Genomic DNA, 25,799 nt, shown 5'->3' with positions numbered 1-25,799 from the left:
GTAGAGCTGTGTATCGTCAGCATAGCAGTGAAAACTGAGTCCATGGTGACGAATGATTTGACCAAGGGGGAGCATGTAAATGGTGAACAGAAGGGGGCCAAGTACCGATCCCTGGGGCACACCATGATTGACTGGAGCAGGGGTTGAATTTGAGTCTTTGATGGTGATGTATTGTTTCCTACCGGAGAGGTAAGACTGAAACCAGGAAAGAGCAGAGTCAGTGAGTCCTAAGTATTCATGAAGGCGGTTGAGGAGGATGGCGTGGGAGACAGTGTCAAAAGCCGCAGAGAGGTCCAGGAGGATGAGGAGACTGATGAGACCATTATCGGCAGCTGTGAGGAGGTCATTCATGATTTTGATGAGGGCGGTCTCGGTGCTATGGTGGGGTCTGAAGCCAGATTGGAAGGGTTCACAGAGCTCATGGTGGGACATGTGTTGCTGTAGCTGAACAGCCACAGCTCTTTCTAGAATTTTGCTGAGGAAGGGAAGGTTGGATATAGGGCGGTGGTTGCTGGGATCATCCGGGTCCAAGCCAGGCTTTTTCAGTGTGGGGATCACCACAGCAGTTTTGAAGCTGGTGGGGACCACCCCTAGTGCCAGCGAGATGTTGATGATACTAGCCATGGCAGGGCACAGGGTAGGCAAACATGCCTTTACCAAGGTAGTAGGCATGGGGTCCAGCTTGCAGAAGGTGGACTTAGCTTTAGACACCAGGTCCATGACTTGGTTGCGTTCCAGGGCGGCAAAGGAGGAGAGAGAGCACTGTGGTGGGTGAACTGAGGCAGTTGAGTTGAAGTCCAGCAGTTGATGGGCAGGAATGGACGGAATTCCTGTCTGGTGAAGCTGCTGATAAATGGTGTCCACCTTTTCCTGAAAAAACCTGCTGAATTCTGAGCAGAGTTCAGCAGCATCAGAGGGTTGGGGGGCATCTGGGGGGCGGAGAAGATGGTTGATCGTTGAGAAGAGACGCTTGGGATGGTTCTGTTGATTATTGATGAGAGTGGAGTAGTATGATGTTTTTGCCTGAGAGAGAGCTTTTTTGTAGTCCCTGACATGGTCTTTGAAGATCTCGTGATGGACAACAAGGCCAGATTTTTTGTGCAGTCTTTCAAGCCGCCGCCCAGCCGCTTTCATGAGGCGGAGCTCAGGGGTGAACCAAGGAGCTGGCTGGGTGAAGGAGATGGACCGGGTCTTCAGAGGGGCTACTGCATCCAGGCTCAGAGAGAGGGCGGTATTGTAGTGCTCCACAAGGCCATCTGCAGTATGGCAGGTAGGATGCAAGGCAAGGTGTGTTGCAAGCATGTTTGACAGCGTGGGTGTGGACACGCGCCTGATGTTCCTGAATGTGATTGTTCGTTTAGCACGGTGCTTAGGTTGTGGCATCGGTACAGAGAACTGGACGGCATGGTGGTCCGACACAGCGAGGTCAAGGCACTCGAGGTGAACAGGGGTTAAGCCAAAGGTACACACCAGGTCCAAGGTATGCCCTTTGACATGTGTGGGACCCTGCACATGCTGTGACACATTGAAACAGTCCAGGAGAGACAGGAACTCAGCAGCAAAAGGGCAGCTGCTAGAGTCCACATGGATGTTAAAATCTACCATAATGATGGTGGACGGGGACATGGGGCAGACAGCTGTGAGTAACTCAGAAAACTCAGAGAGAAAAGTGTTGGAAGCTTTTGGAGGGCGGTAGACAAGGACTACCTGGAGCTGTGCAGCCACAGCCAACACAAAATGAATATATTCAAAAGTTGCTGAATTTGTGGGGAGCTCCTTAACAAGGATGTCAGAGCGGTGAATAACAGCCAACCCACCACCACGGCCCTGACAGCGAGGCTTTTGGATGTAAACATAGCCTGGGGGTGTGGCATGGTTGAGTGATAGGAAATCCTGCTGAGCTTGCCATGTCTCTGTCAGGCACATTGGACCAAAAGGTCTGTTTGGCAGGGGTCAAAAGGTCGCAGGGGCTCCAAATTTGACATGGTGGTAGTCCAGGGGCCCCTGAGTCAGGATCCCGGATTTCAGGGTCCTAGGTGAGCCCCGAGTCTTTTTCTTAACCCTACCCTATCTTTTCAATGTGCCCTTTGGAAAGGGTCTCTCTGTCTATAAGCGTAAGAGGCCTTTGTGAGAGATTTTGACAAAGCAGGCCAAAAAAAATTCCCTTCGCTCTAGGGACTCGTCCTCCTAGTATGTGGCAGAGGGGACCCTAGGCTACCAGGATGCGGAGTTTGGGGCCCCTCGGACCCCCGGGGGCCGAACAGTAGCCGAGGACACGTGTAACTTATTGTAGGAGGAGATCGTAGTAGGAGGAGGTCATATTCCTCCTCCATCTCCTCCTCCTCCATCTCCTCCTCCTCCTTCATCTCCTCCTCCTCCTCCCCCCCTTCAACCTACTGTAAGTCGATGAACCATCACAAGAGACTTGGAAATATATTATGAAGGTTGAAAAGTTACCTAGTGCTGCTTTAATGATACGGTCAGAATAATCAGATTTCCCTATTGTACATTGTTACACAGTTACGCACTGAACATGTAATAAAATGTTAATTAACTCATCTTTCACGAGTTCACACTTGCATATAATTTGAAGGGGTAAAGTTTAATGCGTATTTGGCGTGCTGTCCGGAGGGAGGGCTCCGAGCTCGGAGTTCGGCCCGAACCCAGAGTACTGCCCCCGTATGTAAGTGTTTAGGACTAGAAGCGTGGAGAAGGGGTGGTGGAGGGATGCTGCAAAAACTGTCAATGGAATGAGGTGAGACTGCTGAGTATATATACACCTCTTACCATTGATTGCTGAGTGCTCTCCACTTGTGTTAATTATCTGAACGTGCTCCTCCCGAACCTTGTTAATAAAACATAATTTCACGAGTTCACACTTACATATAATTTGAAGGGACAGAGTGGAGAAGGCTCAGTGACAAGCAGCCAGGAGGGTTCGCCAGTCCCCTCGCCAAAAAAACCCTGATTGTTGTGATTTCCCCATTGCAGTCAATAAGAAGCAAATTGAGACCACGCCGCATTTCACCCCTAAGGGTCGGGCAGGTTAAAAAAATGGCCCAGCTGAAGAATGTCAACGAGAAGGTGAAGAGGGCCATTATAAAGCAACGAGTGAAAAAGTAAAGCCTTTTTGCTCCCCCTTTCCCTCCCCCAGATTGACCAGTAGTGTTTCATTTATTTTTTGCAGTATTTCTTACATCTTTTTTGTTCTTTATTTTTGTTATATACTTTAATAAAAACACACTAATAACAATATGATATAGTGTTATTAATAATAAAAGTAATTATTTTGTGTGTGTGTGTGTGTACATGTTTTTCTATGCTGGTGAGGACTTCAACCTGAATGCAGACTGACTCTTGGGGACCCGTTGCCACCGTTGGGACCTAAACTGAAGTTCCCATGAGGAAACAAGCTTATAAATCATACAGAATGAGTTTTTTTGAAAATGTAAAATTGCAGAAAGATTTGTCTAATAGTAAGTTTTTTTTATTTATTCAAGTATTAACATATTAGAGTATTAAAGGAGCTGTATGTAAGAAATGTATTTCAAATAATCATAAAATGGCCCTGATATGTCACTAGACATTAAGAAATCATGTTCATTTCAAATACTTATATCACTGACAACAGTAGTACGGCCAGGATATTGTCATTTAAAAGTGAAGTTGCAGCCCTCAACTGATGTTGATGATGTCATGTTGTGTTTTGGCCTGATGCTCCACCCTCCACCTATCTACCAATCACGAAGTCAGTTGTGTTTAAGTATCCGGGTTGCCAGCTCTGCTCTATTTACCACAGCTGCAGCTCCAAAGTGTTGGATAAAAAATGTCTAACGTTACGAAACCTAAAAGACCTCGTTATGAATCCGAAGTATGCAAAACATCTCTCATGAAGCATAAACATAATTAACAGAAAAAAAACTTACTGTGTAGGACTTGTCACTTGCCATTGGATGCTCCTTGTAGCAGCCTACGTTCCTGCTGGATCCTGCAGCCTAACTGGCAACCTCGAGTCAGGGGGGAGGGGGAGGGGATACACCACTCTACAGTAATTTGAAAGTGATTGCAGTACCAGTTTTGGCCACAATCTTACATACGGCTCCTTTAAGCGTATATATATTTACAATTTTCTGCATAAGACATTAAGCAATGTCTTTCTTCTATTTTCATACTGTTAGACTGAATCTGTAACCTTTTCCTTGCGAGCCATGGCTAACTCTTTCACTTAAAGGGACTGTAAGTAGGAATTTCTCCCATCTAGTGGTGAAATTATATTTTGCATTCAAACGAATAATGCTCTCCAGCGCCTCACTTTTTCAAATGAGCGTTGCATCTACGGTAGCCGTTATGTACCAAAAAGCTATGACAGCATGTATAATATGTTATAATAGCACTTCGAGTTTTCCTTCGGGTGAACAGGTTTGAAACTTGAAACAACGAAAAAAGAATGTTACAGTATGAATTACTGACTGTGAAAAACATTAACTAAGGTAGTGATAAAGCCTTCTTTACTCGTTATATTTTTTGAAGTACTTGCGTTGTTAGATATCATCATCATCATCAGAGCCTTCTCTAATGTTACTTTACTCAATAGCTGCTACTCATCAAAGAGCCTGTTTAACTTTTACTATAAATGTTCTTCTGTCTATATAATAAAGTTCACAACAAAGCAGTGAAAAATAAGCTTGTAATTAAGACCGTAACATTGACTTACCTGTCGAGAAGAAAGCAGGCAACTTCAGCGTCTCTTTTGAAAGCTTTCTCCTACATTAGCTATCCCGACATTAACCCTTGTTTTTGTAATCTCCGGTCACGTTTCCTTTTACGGTCTATTTTGGACTTTTTCGACGACGAGGACTTATCCTGTGACTCAGCATATGTATGAATGAACGGTGTATAAATAACCGTGCAGTGCAGCCTTTTAAACTTGCCGCGGCAGTGACAAGCGCCTCTCTCTGCTCTGCTCCTCCACTTCTGCTGGCTTCAGTCACGTGACGCTGGCTCTGAACGAAACGCGTTGTGGAAACGCGTTGGTCTAGTACTTTTTGTCCCTCTCTGCTATTATAGTTTTTCAAGATGGCGGAACTACATGGAAGCCTCCGTGGACTTACCCGTCCCATGTATATAAAGATAATAAATTCTTCGTTTACAAGGATTAGTCTGATCATTGGCATAGGTATTTGTACATCATTGAGGGCATATTTATTAATAAAAATATTGATTTTAGATAATAAAATACCTAAAAAGTTACACACAGTCCCTTTAAATACTTTATGATTGGTGCCCACATGTCTGTAGCCCAAGCTCACATTTCAATCATTCATTTCAGGATTGGAATGTTGGCCATGTCTAAATCAGTAACTGAATATACGAACTGTTTTTTTTTTTAGTACGAGAGCTTTTAGAGAATCAAGATTTGTTCGTTAAAAACGTTGTTTTCGGGTGCTTAGTGAATGAGACCAAATGCTTTAGGGCCTGCTTAATCCAGCAAGACCATTTATCAGAACAGTCAACAATAATCATCACAAGTTTTTTATTCTTCTTTGACGGACCCAAATTGGACAGGTACACTTTTATATGTTGCTCTGCTCCAGTCACGGTGTGATATTAGTTGTAATAGTGGTAAATGGGCATCTATATTTTTTATTATTATTTTGTAATTCGATTTACTCATATTAAAATGCATCACATGAGTTTTACTGGTTATATTGGAAATTTATATATATATTTTTAAATGAGGAGACCATAATAATATATTATTATATATTATATGGTATTGAGCTGTTGTAACATAATCTGAGTAAGAACAAACTGTACATGTGAAATTCTTCATTTTGCAGAGTGTTCCCATTGATTAACGGACAAGGGCTGCCATCTTGTGGACACACACGGGTCATGCACTTTGCACCCATTCTACGTGTGTGTATACATCATAATGTTTTGTGATTCAAAATGTATTGGTTGACCATGATTGAGGTCACTTTTACTGTTAAATTAAGAGGTATTTCAAATGAATGAGTTATTATTTAACAGTGCGATTTTGAATATGTACATTTAACAGATAACTGGACATTTTAATGCAGTCACATGCATATGCAGTAAAGGTTATTAGTATTTATTTATTTTGAACAGCACTATTGGAAATAACACAGAAGCATTACGTTAAGTGAAATCTCACCCGTTATGTACTGACTATGTGTTTGTATCACAGGTTCACCATTTCCACAGGTGTCAAAACAATGTCAAGTTGAAGAAAGTGGAAAGAGGAAATCAGGTAAGTTTGTCACACTTTATTTAACTATAATATTTAAAAACATGTCTTGGATCAGTTTAGATGCCATGAATAGAACATATCAAAAACACAATTTAAATTTCAACGATAATTCATAGGATATGAAACAGACATGGTGGGAAGAATGAGACACGTGATTAGGAAAAATATACCTCAATGGAACATCTGTATGTATGTATATATATATATATTTCACCAGGAATAATCCATTTTTCAGGCTTCTTAGGTAATAAATAACATCTTCTGGGCCTGGGAGGGTTTTCTCCCTGTAAATATTATTTTTTTTGTACATCACTAATTATTTTTTTAGCAATCATTTCATATAGTATCTCTTCCACCATGATTCTGGTTTGTGGATATATGTCTCCCTCTAGTGGGCAATAGTGTTCCTTCACTGCCAACTGTCTCTGACCGCTTTGCAATAGAGTGGGATCAGGAGGGATCCCGTCACAGACTCCTGCTTACTCTAGGATTTATACTTTTGTCATTTCAGGTCCCAGGATCACCCACAAGAAAGGACACACTATCAACAAGTTCCTGCGGCAGATACCACGTTCCCTGGCTCATTATATTGATTTTATTGTAGAGACAATTATTTGACTTACATTAGTTGAAATAGCCATTTACCCAATTTAATTTTAACTCATTCATGCTAACTCCAAACTTGCGTGTCAAAACTGTTATCTGTGTTATGGCGGCTCGGGGTGGGGATAGCTGTAACAGTTTATTAAAATGGTCCAAATAACTCCTATTGACGATTCCAGTGAGTCCAGATCTATCCACTCAAATCCTCTGAGGCAAAGTCACACAAGTTTTTTTGTTGAACTTTGAGGGATTTATTCATGAAACGTGTTTCCGTCTTAGTTTATCCACCTCAATTGAGCGCATACGTTTTTTGTGCACAATTTTTTTTTATTTGTTCAGCGTTTTCAAAATTCTCAAATTTCACATGCCTCTGTTTTTCAGACGAAGATGTCGGAGGGTGAGCGGCCATTTGAAAATGTGCAGGACGACGTCGATGCTGACGGAGAAGATGTCCTCAGCATGGAGGAGGAGCTGTGCTTAAGGCTCGACACTATGAGGGAGTTTTTCCTCCAGCAGCTGAAGGCCATCAGAGAATCTCTGTTTTCTTCTCAGAGATGCAGGAGGAGTTAAAAGCCTTCAAGGAGTCCATCTTGATGGAGGAGCTAAGTTTCTACACAGAGAGGCTAGAGGCACAGGTAAAATCTGACCTCCAGCTGCTGGAGGAACACTTTAATTCTGCACTAAACACTAAAACACTTGAGGATGGACGCTGTGGACAGGAGACTCGACGGGCTGGCTTCAAGGATCACTGCAATGGAAGTGGAGGTTTGCGGTATGGTGTCTTCTACTTCTATTGGAGCGAGCACACCTCCTCCTGTGCTCACGACATGCCATGCTTTCAACCAGCCCTCAAACAGAGGTGAAGCACTTTCATCCACCCAAGTGCCAGATGTGGGAAGCGACGTGGAGATCTTCCTGGACCTTCAGAGTGTGGCTTCTCCATCTCCGAACAGCCCAAGTCAGGGTGCGATGTTGACCACAACAAGGTCCATTGAATCCATCCCTGACCAGACCTCAGAACGAGATGAAGCACTTTCATCCACCCAGATTTCAGATGTGGGACGTGATGTGGAGATCTCCGTGGACCTTCAGAGTCTGCCTCTTGCACAAGCCGGTTCCTCTGGACTTCAGAAACAGCCCACTTTGCACAAGTGAAAGCTGGCCCAGTCTCTAGAGGATCTGGAACCTGAACTAGCTGGCAAACTCAGGCCCTACACGAGACTGAGGCACACTAGACAGGAGAAACCTACAGGACTCCAGGCTGCGTACCTCAATCTACAGGCTGAAAATGACTGGTATGTGCACATTTTCCTTTCCCTTGTGTATTGAGGCTTAATATAGAATTTATAAATATTTATATAATTTGTCTTGTCATGAGTGTTAACCTGTTTGTTTGAAACATTTTTTTTTTTTATTCAGACATCAAGGACGTAATAAAAGGAGCTGGTGAGAGAGGTGGACTCTGGAGTCCTGGCTGGAGCTCTCGGGGGACCAAGGATCTTCAGGCCTACTTAGCAGTGAGAATTAAGACCAGTTTGAAGAAAAGGAGAAGAAGTGAGCTGGTTGTGGAGCAGGAGAAGAACAAATTAAATCAATCTTTCCAAAGCTAGTGTTCAAGACACAATGACACATAACACCCTGACACTTTAGTACACAATGACACTTAACACCTTGACACTTTAGTACACAAGTTACTTGTTTATTGTCAAAGGCAGTTGTTAAAATGCATATGATTTGACATTTTTTACTTAAAATGTCTTATTTGTTGTTTTGCTAAGCATTTAGATTACATTTATAGCATTTGCGTGTTCATTTAATTGTTTGTTGTTCTTAGTAAATATATTGTTGTTTTTCTTGTGGTTGATATTTGTATTTTAATAAACATATGTTCAACAAGTGTGGTTTTGTCAGTAGTCATTATTTTGCCTGTTTGATATTAAGAATTTATTATAGTTAAATTGTTTATAACCCAACATAACATATGATTGTAAAATGGGATCAAAGATGAATGTGTAAATGGTGTGAATATTTTGAATGTTTGTTCTTTGTGTGTATAAACATTGTAAATCTCACTATAGATCTATCTCTGTGTGTATTGTGGTGGCCAGAAGGGAGCATGGTCCTGCAGAACCACATCAGAACGAGATGAAGCACTTGTGCCAGCCAGTGGTGTTCAGGACCAGGGATAGCGCCACCAAGTGGTGTTCAGGACCAGGGAGAGCTCCACTCGTGACATCCAGTGGTGTTCAGGACCACGGAGAGCACCACCGTGCCGCCCAGTGGTGTGGCCACCTCTCGCACCGGTGTGCAGCGTTTGTCCTCGGACAGTGAGCCTCAGCTGCCGGCGTTTGAGCCCTATCAGAAGCCATACAGGATCATAGAGTTATGGGGTCAGCCCATTGACTGATTCCCTGATCAGTGCCCTGACTACTGAACTAGGGAGCTGATTGAGACCCATCCCTGGTATTTGAAAGCAGCCACACCAAGTGTACTTGTTCAGAGATCAAAGGTCAAATTTGATTTAATCAGGTCTATTACTGTATTCTTAACTTTTTATGTTTATTGTTTCTTATTGAATTGTAACATTTTAATAGAGGTGTGTGTGTGTGTGAGAACAAATGTTTTGTATCATTACCTGGTGCAGTTCTAGTATGAAAACTGACAGAAAATAAAGAAAAAAAAGTAAATTGGTGCTCCATTTTTACTTTTTTTTGTAGATTAAAAGTATGAAGCACTTTGGTGCTCTAGGCCTAAAAGATGTAAGTCTGGGTCAGTCACACAACACACAACACCTTCTGCAGCTGGCAATACCTTTCCGTGGTACTCACATACAATCTCGCCGTTCGAAAAGGGTCGTGTTGCAACCACTCCTATAATCAAGAGAATATTACATTCTGAATTACTGAATAAACATAGCACGTAGACAAACATTTCAGGAATTAATTTTAGTTCTTGGTGCAGTTAAAAGTGCAATAGATAATTCTCTACAGAATTTTTTTTTCTATTATATTGGTTGAAAGTCTCCTAATATCCTGATAGCAATTACTATGTTAAGTGGTCTAAATGTAATTTCATTAATATATATTGTCTGTGGAAGGCATATGACCATAAAATGTTCCTCCCATCTTTACATTCGGTCTGAATGGAATAATACGATTTCCTTCCAGCCTACGTCATCAGTGCGTTTCATGCAGAGTTTATAAAGACATACCTCAGCCGGAGCACCGCAAACAAACAGCAGCCGCCTTTTACAACAATGAGCCTAAGCAGCGTTCACTCCATAACCACCGTAATTAAGCGATAGCAACCCGTGACGATCTAACTGTTCAGTCAGACTCGGAATTATGCGTATCAACACCGAAATTAATCTGCAGCAGTCAGGACATGCTCTCCAAGCTGTTTACGGTCATTATTATTGTAATGTTATGTGCTTTGAGACATGAGGTAGTGTAACGCCGCTTTGCCGAGAGCAGCTGTGTGTGTGTGTGTGTGCACCTTTGTGTGTTTTGGAGGAGGTGTTGCTTTGGACGGCGATTTGCAGGGTGGGTGGGATCATATGCTTTCAGTGATAGCAGACTAACGTTAGCAATTCCCAGCTCACCTATTGCACCTTTAATGTCTGCTAAAATGTACATTTTTACGCCCTGTTGCAATGATGAGCTTTCCACAGTTCCACAATGTCTTCAGGCCTGGGCAAGCTGACCTTCCAGCCCTCCTGCGCAATCATCCTTCCCACCTTTGCGACGGAAGGTTTTCGAGATGTGAAGTGTGCTGAAAGACAGAATGAAATCACTTTAGTCACTTGTCACAGTGAATTAATGGCCAGGTTTGTGTTGATGGATTTTAATACTGTTCAGAACTGTGCTAGTTAACCACATGCTGTTATCATCTTTGAGTTAGGCTCAAAAGAATCTAAAGTTGTCACTACCGAAACATGTGGTGAAGTTTTGGTTGACATCATGGTTTTTTTGAGTGTTATTCCACAAAATGATGTTTTATTAACAAGGTTCAGGAGGAGCAGATGCAAATAATTAACCCATTAGCACAAGTGGAGATCAATCAGTAATCAACTCAGGACAATATAAATAACAGCAGAACTCACCTCTGTTCATTGACAGCACAAAGTGTGACCAAATATGCTGATAAACTATCATGTCGCAACACCAGCTCTTCCCATCTGACGACGAGTCTAACTTCTCCCCGGATCATCAGCCGCAATCTGTCGCTCCTAGGACCACTCCTTCTCCGCCCGACATCACAACTGAGCCCCAGGCTTCTTCACGAGGCCGCCGGCCTGCTCGAACAGCCACACACTCGCCCAGACGCCGAGGCCAGCCCTCGCCTCCACCAGCGAGACTTCAAAATTCCTCCCCAGCGTCTTCCAATTGTTCGGCCATCCCAACAATTCCACCTTAGGAAGTGGACAGTCATAGGATTGAGGCAAGCGCTGAAAAAGCAGAACTGTATGCACTATGTATCCTTGCAATCAGCCAACCTCTCTCCGAACTCCAAGCTAGGGCTGTCGCGGTGAAGGAATTTCCCTTGCGGTAATTTTGAGTAGCTTAATAGCACAGTATGTGGTATTATCGCCATTTATTTATTTATTTAGATATATTTATATTTATTTGTTGCTTTAAATAGGTTTTACCATGTGGTCAGCATGCAAAAACGAGTAGCCTACATTTTCAGTAACCGAAACTAAACAGCGTCTCTGCACATTGAAGGCTGTCAATCAGCATGCATTACATTGTTACGGCAATGGACTGTCTTTGAGTGAATCATTAAATCGTTCATTCAACGAACACGTTCAAAAACGCTGATTCTTTAAAAGATAGTAATGAAAGTTGTTAAGCTCCACTTTTCAAGGCTGAGCTGACCAGCAATGCGTCGCATGGGTAACGCTGAAGCTTACGCTTAAATGGCATTGTTTCAATGCGCGATTCGCTGCTTTTGATTCCCGTGGCTTCCTCGCGCTGTAATGCTGACCAGCGCTGTCGCTGATGCCATTCATGGTAAATCCCCTTAAACGTTAAGAGGATGACACGACGATTTGACCTCAAAGACAGACGCAGGTAATCGCACGCGCTCTGTCGATCTCTCTCATTCACTGTCTGTTAAGTCTTAAGAGCAAATCAATGAAGCCTCAGTACAAATCACCATGATAAAAATGTCTCGTTATCATTATTAACTAATTTAACATTCAATACACAAAGTTCAAAAGAAGAAGGGCGAAAATCTTGGTTACTTGCATTCCTCTGCGGTTGGCTTCTCAGTAGCGCGGTTTTATAATTTTGCGGTTATCGCGACAGCCCTAGTCCACGCCGGCCCCCAAAGCGGTAAAGCCCGCAAAGCTCAGGATTCACCTCGCTTGTCAAACACCACCATCTCACCGCACCAAATCCAGCTCGCTTCCAGCATCAGACCACAGCGGTAGGCCTTCAGCGAACTGCTATCTTTGCTCGGCCACTTAAACTTCAGACGTGCATAATCCTGCAAGAATTTAATCTCTCACCTCCTTTTACTTGGGTCTTGATTAACGAACATCGGCCCGCCAAGCCCCACTCTCCTTCTCCCTTTGTTCAGCCACACACCGCAGGGGCTCAGGTTCTCCAGGTAAGTTTATCCACTGCAGCAGTGATGTCTCCTCTGTTCCCGGAGGAGCTCTGTTTCTCCGGCTAATTTCTCCACTGCCGCAGCAGTGATGTCTCTTCTGTAGTACTTCTCTGTTCATAATTAAAGAGCACTCAATCTCCTCTTTCTCCTCTTTCCTGTCTCCTCTTTCTGTCCAGCGAGCACTGGTCTCACAGCGGACGGAGTGAGAACTTTCCCGGTAGAGCACTTACGTTTTCTCTTTCATCCAGCGAGCATTTGATCTCACAGCAGATGCAGTGTGAGAAAATCTCCTGGGCAAGCACTCATTTTCCTCTTTTCCGTTTCCTCTTTATGTCCAGCGAGCATTGGTCTCACAGCAGAATTACTATGTACTTATCTCTACTCTCTTCCATCCAGCGAGCATTGGTCTCTCAGCGAACAGCATGTATCTACCTTTTTCATATTTCTGTCCAGCGAGCATTGGTCTCTCAGAAGACTCGACACATATCTGTCTTTTCTGCCCAGCCAGCATTTTCAAATTCATTCCACCTCGCAGGCGACCGGTAGAGCCCAATATCATGACGCTGTTGAGTCACTCCCTCACACCCTCCCGGTCAGCCGTTTTTCCGAATCCCGCCGCTCCCCGTACTTCGGTCGGCAGGACTCACCCTTCAAAGCCATGGAGATATTCCGGTCAAGCGATCAGCCAGCCCGCCAAATTCGCTGCGTCTTTGGGGGGTCTGTAGTCTGGTGGCTGTCCTTTTGCTCTTTTGGGGGAGTACTCTGGGCTACAGATATTATACTCTAAACTCGACATAAAAAAAATCCCATGTTTGATCCCATGTTTGATCCCATGTTTCAAACTTTAGTTAGTGTGTAATGTTGTTGTTAAAGTTATGGTTACTTTTATTACCAAGCTATGACGAAAGAATAATTGGTAACGAATGTGAAATTGAAAGTAAAAAATAACAGTGATATATTTTCAAGGCTTAAATAAAAAAATTGTTTGTTGTGTTTATTCAGGATATGTATGTCTATAGCGTGTTTAACCTTGTTTTAAATAATTGTATTATCTGTCTTTAAGGGTTACTAAATGTAATAACAGTGATAAAATATTTGATTTTATTGAATCTAAATAAATCAGAAATCTCAAAGTTGTATTTGCAATTTAAATACCAGTGAAGTAAAGAAACCGAGCATAACAATTATTATTTAGATTTTATATTAAACATTTAAAAATCGGGGCTTTTATCATGAAAATATATCTGATCAGTGAGTCACATGTAAATGACCTGTCAATCACCAGCGAACTCTTGTTAACCCTAACCCTTACAGATCTCTTCAGGACTGAAAATATTTAAAATGGACATGTAAGCGCTTGTATTTTTTTTTATTTCGGATTTGTAAAGTGTAGTCTATCTATGTATCTATCTATTGATCTATCCATCAATACATCTATCCATCTGTGAAAGTTATAGTATTGTGCTAAGCTAAATTTTTTCCAGTAAATCAACTTAAAAGGTGAAACTAATATATTATATACACTCATTATATGCAAAGTGAGATATTTAAAGGCTTTTATTTGTTATAATTTTACTATTATGGCTTACAGGGTTATTACATGTAATAATAGTTGTAAAATATGTGATTTCATTGAAAAAAAATGTAATATTAAATCTCAAAGCTATATTCTTCAAGCCTTTATTTGTTATAATTTAGATGATTATGGTTTACTGCCTATGAAAAATGTTGCTCACATATTATAGTAGCCCTATTTGTGCTGAATAGTGTAATTACAACTTTGAAATTAATATGTTTATTAATATTAATATATATGTTTGAATTACTGAAATAAATGAACTTTTTCACAATATTCTTTAAATAAAATAGATAGATGGATATATATATATAATCTATTTAATTTGTGTATTGTTCTTTCATATGATTGTTTAATTTGTATGTATTATATCATGTGTTTTTGTTTTCCAGATTGTTTGAAAGCATTCCTATTCATTGCTTGCAGTGCCACGAGCCGCAGCAGGACATTGCAGTTCACCTGGCCACTGTCTGTTTGAAAGATAACACAGATGCTGAACGGGCAGCCGAGGTCCAGAGAGCAGAGGCTTCTGCTAGGGAGTGGATCCGTACCGGAAGGATCTGGGATTTTGCTGATATTACCACAATGTTTCCTGATAGGGGTTATCAGGTGACATTGACAAAGGAGCTTATTCGTTGTGGGTTTTTGGTCAGTAACCAGCCTGACATGGACCCCTTTGTCATCGCCCAAATCTCCCTCTGCTGACAATCTTATTCCATCTCATTGTCAAACACAAGTGCATAATAGTTTGCAGGCATTGTTTTCAGTGCGACTTTGTCATCTCAGAATAAAAGTTTTAATAACACTGTTATTAATCACATAATCTTAAGGGTGGTGTCTTAAGTATTCTGTCTGTTTTGTCCCGTTTAATCCATACAGACGGTCTATCAGGTCTTCTTCTGATGTTTTTCCACATAATTCAATAATAATACATCTGGCAAAGAATGATGTGGAAAGAATACGAGAGGACCTCCAGGTGGGCCGTGAAATCAGCAATGCAGATAGGACACTTTATCGGTATTATTTTGAGGCGGTCCTCATCTACATTCATATGCAGCTACCCGGAGCTGTGGAGGATTTCACTGTGAGTTCATCATGTAAAAACTTTATACTTGTGACATCTAATATTTTCTCACGTATGTATTAGTAAATTCACACTCACACACACACACTCACTCATTTGTAATGACACCTTTTCAATGTCTTCAAGGATGCGGAGTGGGTGGGCCGTGTCATCCAAGGCAGCAGGGGGTGATACTCCGTACCGTAAGAAAAAACTCTGCCGGCATGAGGGTTGCCTTAAGCCAGTCCGAGGAAGCTGTAAGTTTCATTGCGACTTAAAGAGTAGTTTGCTTACCACCAATGTTTTAAATGTAATAACTTGGACTTTTTTTCATAGATATTGCAGCAGTACTACCTGACAATCAGGCCCCACAATGTTTTGGAGGAGAAAGGCTGCAACCGGTTTTTTCTTTCTGTCTCTGGTGATGTGCTCCACAGTGTCTCCCAGGACATGAACCACCTCCATTCGATGTACATACCTACACAGCTCCATGTCCATGTCACGGGGCGACCGGAGCCGGAACCTTGTGCACGGGAGTTGTTGTTACGGGGGAGCACTTCCGGTGCAACACCAGGCCGGTTCCGGTTTTCCCCGTGTGTTATGGCCGATCGGGGCAATCGAGTGGAATCGCTGACAGGTGTGAGAGGAGGAGAGCTGGGGCGGCAATTGAGATGCGGTTTCCAAACGGATTAAAAAGGGAGACATAGCAGCACGAGAGGGGAGAAGGAGAGAGGACAGGTGAGGCACGCAACACGTGAGAGAGGGAGAAGAGGCCGCGGGAGAAAGAGAGAGAGAGACAGAGAGAGAGACAGAGAAGACTTCGGCTGGATTGCAGGTGTAAGCCTTGGTTGCACCGTGAGTCTGTTGAATTGCAGTTTCATTATGGAAATGAGCACGAGTGAAACCTTACAGTGTGTGGTGAATATACAAGTGTGGGAATTGTGTTTCTGCTGTTCACTCGCAGTCTCAGCTGTCCATTAACCCTTTCTCTGCCTGAGCCCTGTGAGTGTACAGCTGCGCTGGTGAAATACTATTAACCTCTTCTCTGTTCGAGCCCCGAAGAAGAGAGCGCTGAAGAAGAGAACGCGGAAGCTGTGAATTATGTTCATTCCTCTCTCTGTCTGAAACTGCTGAGTTATGTTAATTTATGTCCATAGCTCTCTCTGTCCGAACCCCGAAGAAGAGAACGCTGAAGAAGAGAACGCTGAAGAAGAGAACGCGGAAGTTGTGAATTATGTTCATTCCTCTCTCTGTCTGAAGGTGCTGAGATACACGAAGAAGAGACTTTAAGATTGTTTTTATTATTTAATAAAGAGCGTATTTATTTTGAATTGTGTCTGTCGTTTCCCTTCGTGTCCACGGTCAGCTCCTCAGGGGCGGTACGCAAGCGAGGGGTGGGCGGCCCGCTGGCGCTCCACCCCGACCTGTGACATACACATGTCTGAATGTATACACTCAGTTACATCTTGTCAGTCACAGTCATTTCACGATTAACATTTCCTTTTAAAATGTATTTAAACAGGTATAAACTGGGTATGTCCACCAGTCAGGACGCGCGCAGGGCGGTTTGGGTGGCCACCAAAATGTTACCAGGTCAACAACAAAAGACACTAAATTTGTACTTGACCCGTAGCGCTGGTGCGGCCCTTAATGAGGAATTGGTGGAGGCAGCCGAAATTTTATCCACTATGGCTTGGTATGTCTCTTTATTTATCAAGCACATAACAAAAAAAATATTTGTACATTATATTACTATAAATTTTGTATTCCTCACTTATACAGGACTTGTTTGGACGAGGGGACAGCATCAGCAGTTGCTGAAACAAGTATGCGGCGGTCATTTAGCCAGTTTTTAGAGGCATTTCCGGGTCTCTCAGCAGGGCCAGCCTCCATCGAAGAGGCAGCGGAGTGTGTCAGGATTTTATGAAGATAGGGCCTTTTATGATAAGTGGTGGCTTAACCAATATAGTCTAAGAGTCAAGTCAAGTCATCTTCATATAGCGCTTTTAACAATGTAGGTTGTTTCAAAGCAGCTTTACAGAGATAAGTGTATAATTTAAGGTATCAGAGATTGTTTTGGCTTTATAGCAGAGTTAAGTTATTTTCCATCTAAAGTTAGTTTTGATTGATTTGCTTCCATCGCAATTTGTTATTAAATTAGGGGCCGCTAAGACGACACCATTCTCTCTACACAGACTTTAAACGCGAACCTGTGAGAAACGCTGATGGCGTTCACATGCGCATTTAGAATGGGTTCTATAGTTATGTGCGTTTGAATATACGCAGGTTTGGAATCCCCTACAAGCCAAGCCTAAACAAAGTACTTGTCTTTCCTTATAAATTTTGATAAAGAATTTTATTTTATTTTGTTGCTTTGGGGTAGGAATGCGAAACAAATTTTCCTGACAACGCCTTATCTGAAGAGTGGTAGTGGGATCCTCCATAGGGAGAGACTAGCTGGCACTTCAGCACTGTGTTGTCATCGGTCCAGGCGAAGGTCCTTCGTCAGATCTGGATACGGCCTGGATCCGGCAGGCTGCAGGAAAACCTCAGGATAAACACAGACACTAAAATTAGCGTAGATGCCATTCTTCTCATGATGTAACGAGTACATCAGGATTTATGGGAAGTGTTCCCGGTTCCGGCTGACCTAATCTATGCAGCCTAACATTAAATTATAGAAGTCTATAATGTATTATGTGTATGCTAGGTCAAAGAGATGTGTTTTTAGTCTGGCTTTGAACTGACAGAGTGTGTCTGCTTCCCGGACAATGGTAGGAAGACTGTTCCAGAGTTTTGGTGCTAAATAGGAAAAGGATCTACCGCCAACAGTCGATTTTGATATTCTCTGTATTAGTAACTGGCCGGAATTTTGAGATCGCAATAGACCTGACGGACTATAATGCGTTAAAGGGATAGTTCACTTTGAAATAAAATTTTGGTATGTTTTAGCTTACCTCAAGGGCATCCAAGATGTAGGTGTCTTTTTTTCCGCAGTAGTTTCAATTTTTATATTTTTAGGTCAAACCGTTCTTGTCTGTCAGTCATTTCATGCAGGTCTACGGTCACTGTCTCAAAGAGCATGCACAAAGTCCAAATTAAAACAATTCCCCATCGTCCAAATTAAACAATTCCCCATCGTCCAAATTAAACAATTCCCCATCGTAAGTACACATTGATGGCCTAAGACACGAAACGAGCGGTTTGTGTGAGAAAACGAACAGTATTTATATCGTTGTTATCTCTTGAAAACAGCACACGTCCAAATGATCTGACGGCGTGGGCGGGTATAGATGTATACACTAGATGTCGCCTTCGCTACTGCCGTTCATTGGAACGAAACCGTAGCCAAGGCGACATCTATGTATATATCTATACCCGCCCGCGCCGTCAGATCATTTGGACGTGTATCAACATAAAATCAATCTTACTTCATGTACAGCAAGATTTTTAAATGCATTTTTAAATGACTCCTTTCAGACAGAAACCATGTAGGTGTTATGGAGTAACAGTTGGGTTGCAATTAAATATGTTTTTTAATCAAAATGTCATTCAAAGTAAACTACATCCTTCAGTTTACAAGCAAATGTATTTATTTATGCCTCCAAAACTGAACATGAAATTTCACATTCAGAAAAAAAATGCATTTTCGTTCGTTCGTTCGTTCGTTTATTTATTTATATAGCACCTTACAGACTACCACCGTAGTTCCAAGGTGCTGTACATTGCGATAAAACCAACAGGACAGGAAAAAGACATACAACATCCATGTACAAAGTGCTAAAAAGCCAGAGAATACAGATACGGTTTTAAACGACCCTTAAAAACATTAAGATTCAGGGAAGATCTAACGTCCAGTGGTAGATTGTTCCACAATCTAGGTCCAGCAACAGCGAAAGCACGATCACCTTTCATTTTAAGACGTGTACGGGGAATCGTTAAGAGAAACTTGTTTACTGATCTTAGTCTTACACCTGCGCTATAGGGCTTGATGAGCTCAGCCAAGTATTCTGGCGCCATTCCGTGTAGTGCTTTAAAAACATATATCAGGATCTTATACTGTATCCTAAATTGTATTGGTAGCCAACCTAACACAGATAGAAGGGGAGTAACATGGTCTGTTTTCCCAGCATTCATCAACAGCCTTGCAGCAGCATTTTGTACTAGCTGCAGGCGGGCAATGTGCGTTTGACTGGTTCCAACATAAAGTGCACTACAATAATCTAGACGTGAAAAAATATATGCGTGAACAACTTTTTCCAGGTCGCTGGCTGAGAGAATTGGTTTCAGTTTTGCTATTGCTCTTAAATAAAAGAAGCAATTGCGTACTACTGTCTTTATCTGTCGATCAAAAATTAAGGAAGAATCAAAAATGACTCCCAAATTCTTTACTTGATCCTGCAAGTATCCCTTCCATAGGCCCAATTGATCGATTAACATTTGGCTACCAGCTGTGCGACCAAAAATAATAATTTCTGTTTTGTTTTCGTTCAGTTGGACGAGATTTTCAGCCATCCACAGCTTTACTTCCTCCAGACATTTAAGGAGAATGGCATTTGAATCCTTACCACCGGATCTCAAAGGCACATAGACTTGAGTGTCATCTGCATACAGATGGTAAGAGATGCCATACTTCTTAAAAATCATTCCCAGCGGGAGCATATACAGTGAAAACAAAGTGGGACCTAAGATGGACCCTTGTGGGACCCCACAGCAAATAGGTGACGGTGTGGAGAAGTTATTACCAATCTTCACTAAAAAGGATCTACAGTCCAAATAAGAGGCAAACCATTTTAGGACCGTCCCCTGAATACCAACAAACTGCTTTAAACGAGTCAGAAGAATCCGGTGATCAATGGTGTCGAAGGCTGCTGACAAATCCAATAAAATTAATGCTGCATGATTACCTACATCTGTAATTAAAAAAAGATCATTAACAACCCTTAAAAGGGCTGATTCTGTACTGTGACCACCCCTAAAGCCGGACTGAAATTTATCCGAGATATTATTCTTTGTTAGGAAAGTGGATATTTGTTTAAGCACAACTTTTTCAAGTATCTTGGACAAGCCAGGCAATTTTGAAATCGGCCGATAATTTTTTAGATCATAAGGATCCAGGTTTGGTTTTTTAAGATAGGGCTCAACAATAGCTTGCTTAAGGCAAAGTGGTACGATGCCATTCTGTAAACTGCTATTAATAATAGATAAAATACTTGGGCTGACTATATCAACACCTTCCTTGAGAATGGACAACGCAACTGCATCAGAGGGACAAAATGATCGCTTTAAGTGAAGAATGACATTTCTAATATCAGAAATTGAGACTAGTTCAAACTGACTAAAAGAAACCATCTCAGTTAAATCTGTTAACACTGGGTTAGCAACCATGGATGAAAAACTTCCCCTGATGGCATTTATTTTCTCGACAAAAAATTTCAAAAAAGAATCACACGTCGCCGATGCTACAGTAAGACTAGGTTTTGTGCTTGGACAGATCAGTCTATTGATAACAGCAAAAAGTTCACGTGGTGGATTTTTAGCAATCACATCAGACAAGTAACATGCTCTAGAATCATTCACAGCTTTTTGGTATTTTGTCAGACTTTCCCTTAACATTTGTAAGGACACCTGCAACCTATCTTTCCTCCACCTCCTTTCTGTTCTTCTACATTCCCGCCTAAGAGCCCGAGTCTGTTCGTTTAGCCAAGGTTGTGTTTTGTTTTTTCTTTCCTTTGTTTTATATGGAGCAACAGAGTCCATGATATACATACAAACAGAATTAAACTTTCTAGTCAACTCATCTGGATCGACTGAGGGGGGTGCTGACTCGATACAAGGGATTTGTGGAGAGGCAATAAAATGATTTAAGAATTCTGATACTGTAAATGGGGTGAGTATACGGGAATATACCACCGACATAGGAGCAGAAGGACATACACTTGGGAGATTCACATTAAATACCACTGGACAATGATCAGAAAAGCTATGTGGGATAATATTAAGATCACAGATCGAGATTCCTAAAGACAGAACAAGATCGAGAGAGTGACCAAGTTCATGTGTGCCACTCCTAACAGATTGAAACAAATTAAAAGAGCCCAACATTCCTAGGAATTCGGCAACCATAGGTTTTCCTGGGCAACAAACATGAACATTAAAATCACCAACAATTAAAATTGCATCAGACAAAAGTACAATGTGGGACAAAAAGTCTGAGAAATCCTCAATGAAGTCTTTGTGATATTTAGGTGCACGATAAACATTTACACAGAGCACCGGATTTTTATAGTCTAACATCATCACTTGGGCTTCAAAACTCTGATAGTTCCTAAAAGGTAATAAGCGACATTTAAAACGTTTGTTAAAAATAATGGCAAGGCCACCACCCCGCCCAGAGTTTCTAGGAGAGGTGAAAAAGTCACAATCAGCCGGAGTTGCTTCCATAATAGGGGTGAGATCAACAGCATTCATCCATGTTTCGACAATAAATAAAAAATCCAGATCGTTGTGTATATAGAAATCATTTAAAATGAATGATTTGTTTGCAAGGGATCTGGCATTGACTAATGCCGTCCTTACCAGGGTGTTCCCAGTCGGTACATCTACATCCCCACACTCTTTTATCTTCTGCAAGTAGCTCAAATTACCGTGATTTATACCTTTCCTGATGTGGTGCGATCGCCTTGATACAAAAGGTCTGGGCACGGACAGCAGCACCACTGGACAAGCAGCAGCGCGAAGGCACGGGAATCGCAAATCCCGCATCCTCAAGGAAAAAACATTCCACGCTCTCTTTGCTTTCTCCGCCGCACCCGCTCTGCAACCATGCTTCCTCCGGCGTTTTTTTCTTTTCCTATCACTGGCATTCCCCGTGGGTCGAATTATCTCCGTGGGTATGGTTCTCACAAGCCATGGATAAAAACAATATTGTCCAGCGTCCGAGAGGTCGGGTACAGATGAACGGATATTAAATAGCGCTTGACGATCGTAAGTCCATAAAGTTTGGCCATAATGAGGAAGTAAACACAGCACAAAAAGTGATAACAATAAAACAAACTGAGCAAGACGAGCAGCCAACACACCACCGGGCGCCATCTTCGCCAAACCATACATCAATGGAAAGAGAATTTTGTGGTGACAAAGACAGTGCAGTAAGTTACTACGGTAAGAAAGAATGAAACATTACTCTGATAAATATTTCAAGTTCAATTTTATTTATGTATCACATTTAGAACAGACCAAAGTACTTTACAGAAGAACAACATTAAACAATATAGCATGCATTCTATAAAAAAAAGATATAACATGCATTATAAAATAAAACAAAAATAAGAGCAACATAGCTGAGTAACCATAAAAAAAGAACTAGAACAGAAATCAGAACTCAGATATAAATTAATAACACCAACCAAAGAAAATAATCAATATACTAAATAAAATAGGTAGGTTTTAAAAAAATTAAAACATAGGCAGAGAAGGGGCTGCTCTAATAGGCAAATGCACACTTACCTCTAACGTTACTTGGGTAAAGGAGGCCTTACTGTAATTTTAATGAACTCAGGGGGGTTTCCACCACGTGCAATACCCCCAAGCCGTTCAGGGGCGTAACGGAGCCATCTTTGTACCGAAACAGAAAAAAATAAACTCTGAGGCTCTGAGGCCTCCTTTTTCCTCTGCCGCCAGCTGTTGTAAGGCATCTAAACAAAACAAAACACAATTAGAAAATATTTGGAAATATGACTAATTATAAATGACAAATGTACTACAAAATTAAGTGAAACTTGAAATTTTGAAAAATACCCTGAATTCAAAATCATTTGAATTTATTTTACTATTTAATTAATTTTAGTATAGACCCTATTACAGCTGTTATTTCTATATTTTTTACCCATTTTTGGAAATTCTGGAAACGCTATATCATCATGGATAAAAATAAATAAATAGCTAGCTATTATTGGAATACAAAAATTATATTAGCTGTCGTGCCCGTCGTCTCCCATTTGCGTGCCCAACTAACGTTAACGTTATGAACTCACGCTTCTTTGCTCCTTTTTTGACTTAAGGGTTAGTTCACATAAGAATGAAAATTAACAATTTACCCACTGTTAGTTTTACCCACGATGACGTTTGGTAAAAGACAAATTGAAATTCAATATGGGAAAATCCCGGCCGTTGGTTTGTTCATGTTATTAATAAATTTAACATAGCAGTTCATTCCGACTCACCCAGGAAAAGCAAATAAGTTGTAAGAACTATAGATACATAAAAATGAGAAATGAAAGATTAGAGATTTAAGATTAATTTACCTCTAAAAATCACTCTGTCGTTGCCCGAATGCTTCGTCTGTCTGTTTCGCGCTTGAAATCTGTTAGCCGCGTTTGAATTCTGTTGACTGTTATCCACACTTCGATCTGATTGGCGGTTGGCAACCAATGTTAGGATTGTCTAGGCAACCAGTGGAGAAATTTAAGCTGACCAAAAATCAACATTGATTCAATGTTTGTCTTTTCAACACTGAAAAACATTGAATCAACATTGATTCAATGTTTGTCTTTTCAACACCGAAAAACATTGAATTATCAACATTGATTCAATATTATTTTAACATTGAATTTTCAACATTGTTTGAAAATGTATCAAGAACTTGCTTTTGAATTCTGTCATTTTGAAAGTAAAAAAAAACAAAAAACATAATAAATATATAATTAAATTAAAAAAAGTATGCGCCGATTAGTGTGCACTGTGCATGTCAGGTGCACGTGAGCGAGCGCGAGCGCCGCATTCCTCAAAGAAAATACTAGAACAACTGCGTCGTTGGACCGTTGGACTCGACGTCAACCAAAGCCAGGACGAACAGACTTCAGAAAGAGACAGAAGAAGATATTTTTTTCGAGGTGAGTGTCATAGCACATACTGCGACAGGAATATACTATTAACGTTACTTGTCAGGGGAAACTTTTTATTGTATTTTGCAAATGTTTTACCATGTTTTGTGACGTTAATGCTAAGGTTAGTGTCATGCTAATGTTAGCTGACTGTGGAGCCTGACCAACCGTGTTGGCTAATAAAACATTAACTTTAACTTTAACTTGCAGGTTGATTTTTTTGCTCAATAAACAAAGCGAATAGCATCCCATTGACATAAGTTTTAACCAAACATACTGAAACGCCTGGTCTAATCGACAAAGCTCGAGCAATACACACAGAGAGAGGTGTAAGTTAACGTTAAGGAGAAACGGTTAGGGATATTTGTGGGCAATTCCACGCAAAACTGTCACATCCATAACGCCAACACAATGCCATGGTATTTAGTTGGCGTTATGGATGTGACAGTTTTGCGCGGAATTGCCCTTGTTGTTTCACGAACACTGAAGTGTAAGTAAGTGTAACGGGGTCGTTCTTTTCTTGACTATCTCTAGACATAACGTTATAACACTCCCGTGTAATATCTTTATGATATTGGTGGTCTAACGGCTGACAGTTTCTTCCCCCAGTGGCGGGCTTTCGTTACCATGGATACTGTGTAGTCTTTACCTGAAGTGTCTCGCCTGCTAGTGTCTAGAGTACGCTTAATGTAAATAATCAACTAGGAAAGTTGCATGGTGATATCTATTAGTTAAATTTGAGTATCCGATTTACCTTAAGACAATATTATTTTGTATTACAGGTTTTCTAAAATGTTATGTTTAAATATGCAAATGGTATTTTGTATCTAATCAAAATATCCGCTAATTTGCATATTATATTTCAACTGAAACACTGGATTAAGCCAGGTTGAAAATTATTTTACCTTGCACAATCTTGTTTATCAACATGCACAAAATAATTAAATAATGAATGTTTGTCATCACTGGGCTGCAGATAGGTATATAGGCTTACATTCTTCCTAGTGTTGTAAATGTAATTTGTTTTGTTATTTTCTCCCTTTCTTCAGGTTATGACAGACTTCAAATGTTGGACTTCTGTCCAAGTTTGCCAGTGGTTGAGAGATATTGACTTGGGGGAATTCTGTGAAACTTTTGTGGGTGAGCTTCAAGTATAGGGCTTGGGCGTCGTGACGTCATACTTGGCGTGGCGGCCATGTTGATGGCCTCGCGAATGTAAACATACAGCAAGTCAAACAAGGAGAAGCAGAGTTGGGAGAAAGGAAAAAGATATTAAAGTCCCGAAAAGGATGTGGAATTTATGGGGATACGTTAAATAGGGAAGCCAGGGACCGGTATGTGGACAAAATCGACGATCGATCGGTTTCTCACGTATTTGAGCTCTTTTCCCGCTGTCTTCCCGTTTTAGTATTTTCCTATAAAATGTCCCGGAAAATTTCAACAATCATCTTTCTGTTGCTATCCCTCAGCAAAACTGCAGCATTAACTAAGCGAGTCGTGAAGCTAGGTCTAACGCGACTTTGCTTACAGACTGGCGTGAAACAGTGCTCTCACAACAACCACGCTGTTATCTTAAAAAGGTCAATATCACGCTAAGGTTGCCTTCAAGTAAGCAAAACGATGCTTTGAAAACATCTGTTTTTCTGGAAGGGCAAGGGGGTAGCAACAGGACAACAGTACAGAGACTGACAGGTCCGATGGAAGGGCTAACATTAATGTTATGAGATTAAGTTATTAAAATACGGAATATTTTACAGGAAAATGTGTCCACATAACGTTACTGGT

The sequence above is a fragment of the Abramis brama genome, assembly GCF_963993115.1.
Source record: "Abramis brama genome assembly, chromosome: 4".
Classification (NCBI taxonomy): domain Eukaryota; kingdom Metazoa; phylum Chordata; class Actinopteri; order Cypriniformes; family Leuciscidae; genus Abramis; species Abramis brama.
Note: the sequence above shows the minus strand (reverse complement) of the source record.